General features: G+C 43.6%; 1 protein-coding gene across 1 annotated transcript in view; it reads left to right on the plus strand.

The window, feature by feature from the left end:
• LOC105816975 (NACHT, LRR and PYD domains-containing protein 1-like) overlaps nt 1–2,485 on the plus strand; it is a 128,703-nt gene that overhangs the window by 41,102 nt on the left and 85,116 nt on the right. The window lies entirely within an intron of this gene.

Consider the following 2,485-nt stretch of genomic DNA (forward strand, 5'->3'; position numbering starts at 1 on the left):
TACTATAGGATTTGGCCCTTCGTTGGGGGAAGGTTTAAGGCAATGGAGATTTGCTTTAGATTGGTCATTTTCAGTAAATAGGGGAAATTCCACAAATGGGAATCTCAACAAATCTCTCTGGAGAGGGCAAACTAAAGCAAGCACAAAGCTGTAATTGCTAAACAAGTAGCTGTCACTCATTTAGTACAGAAGGGATGTTTGGCATTTTTCTGGGCTGCCCAGTGACCTGTCTGTAGTGGATGTTCTGAGATTGTGTTTGTCTGACCAAAGGACAACACAGCACCACAGTGAGCCTCAGTCGGTTTCTGATAATACTAAGGTCTCGATGGGAGCCTCAGATCCCTTCCTGGGTGTCAGCGACTGTTTTTTGTGCTTTTTCAGTCCACCCTTAGAGTGAAAGGCATATGAAGTCACGCCCCTGGGCATTAATCCTTCATATCCAAATCTTCACTATGGCCCACATTTGCTGCATAGGATCAGAAATTCATTTACTGAATGGTGGTCTGTAGTTAAACTAGGGTTAATCCTTCTTTCTTTCTCCTTTTGCTGTGAGATGAGTCTTTGAACCATCTGACATGACAACAGCTCTGCAGCATTTAAGACTCAGGACAGGGTACATCAGACAACTGTAACACAGGCAGTTATCAAAAACAGAAGGACTATTAGTCTTTGTAACAGGTCTCCAAAGCAGGGGCCTAGATTACGGAAACCAGTCAATAAAACATAACCAGACTCTGGCTGGGTCTATTTATGAAAGCCAGGGGGATGCAGTGTTCTCTTCCCTAGTCAGAAATTGTTCTACTTACAACAAGTATAAGTCAACAGGAAGTATTTGCTACAGGGAAAATTTCACTTTGACTAGCTATTTTTATCTGCAAGGTAAGGTGGGGGACCATGGATCCAGCAATCAGTTAAATTCAGAGCAGTAGCTGGGTCTGGGAAAACATACAAGAGCTTTGTTTTTCCTTACGTGGTAGAAGGAAACCATAGGGAGTCAGAAATAATAGGATGACGGTAAGGGAGATCATATTAGTGTCTCAGAAGGTGTCAAAGTAGAATAATAGAACAAGATTAGTAATAGAATAAAGGGATAAGAAAGAGTGTTGAAAAATCAGAAAATTTATCTTATTCCAACATCTCAGGCAGAAGTTGCCCACCTCTGAAGTCCGTGGTTTCTGAAGGATTTCCAATAATCTTCAATTTAATGTCCTCAGATGGACTAGATATCCAGTAGTTAGGAGGAAGTGACGTTTATCTTTTGAGTTGGGAAACATGACTCTAAGGATGAATATCTTGGAGTTTTCCTGCTGTGTCAGTTGTTAACAAGGGATGAGAGAAAGACATGATTCAGCCATTGAACAAGTATTTACCCAGTGCCAAGTATACGCTGTCTTTAGTGGAGATAATTCAGTGAACAAGATAGACTCATCCCTGCTCTTGGGAGGCTTATATCCTGGTGGATGAGACCAACATATATAATTAAAGCACACTGACCAAGTACCATGATGTGCTGTGAAGAAAATACAGCATCGTAAGACAGTGACTCAGGCTATTTTACACTAGTGGTCAGGAGAAGCCTCTCCAAGGAGGCAACATTCAAGCTGAGACTGCAGTGACAAGAAGGGTTCAGGCAGGTGGAGATTTGTGGCAGAGCGTTTCAGGCAGACGAATGTTTGCAGAGGCACAGAGGTAGAAGCAAGCTTGACACTCCCAGGTGACAAAAAGGAGGTCAGTGTGGCAGACCTTAGTGCACATGTCAGGAGATGGGTCGGATCAAAGCGAGAGTCTCCCAGGACGCATCAACCCAGTCAGCGGGGATTTTGATACGGATTTTGGGTTTTGCTCTAAGTGCAGTGGCAAGTCCTTGGAGGGTCTTAATCATGGTAACACAAGACCTGATTTACTTTCAAAAAGATGCCTCTGGCTGCTGGGTGAGAATGGGTGATAAGCAGACAAGAGTGGAAGCAGAGACAAGTCAAAAGGTTGTTGCAAAGCCAGCCATAGGGAGGAACAACTGAAGTCCCAGCTACTTGGGAGGCTGAGGCAGGAGGATCACTTGAGCCTAGGAGTTCGAGGCCAGCCTAGACAACACAGCAAGGCCCCATCTCTGAAAAAAAAATGCTGTTGCAATGCTACAGACTAGAGTTGAAGGTGGCTTGACTAGGAAGATAGCAGTGGAGATGGAGAAAAGTTAATGTATTCAGGGTATATTTTGGAGGTAGAGCCAACAGGACTTGGGGAAATGGATGTGGATGGGAAGGAGTTAAGGATGATCCCTAATTTGGAACCATTTACCAAGTTTGTGGAAACTGGAGAAGGAGCATGTTTGGAAGACAGTTGGGAATAAAGAGTTCTGTCTTGGGTATGACTTAGGAAAGGGGATGCACATAAATTTCCTGTTAATTGAAAGCAGATCAAGTTTAGGATCCATTGGGAAGACAGGCTTTGAGCTGGAAGAATGAAGGTTTGGATTCAAGATGGGGGA

This window comes from Propithecus coquereli, unplaced genomic scaffold, assembly GCF_000956105.1.
Source record: "Propithecus coquereli isolate 6110/MARCELLA unplaced genomic scaffold, Pcoq_1.0 Scaffold390, whole genome shotgun sequence".
Classification (NCBI taxonomy): Eukaryota; Metazoa; Chordata; class Mammalia; order Primates; family Indriidae; genus Propithecus; species Propithecus coquereli.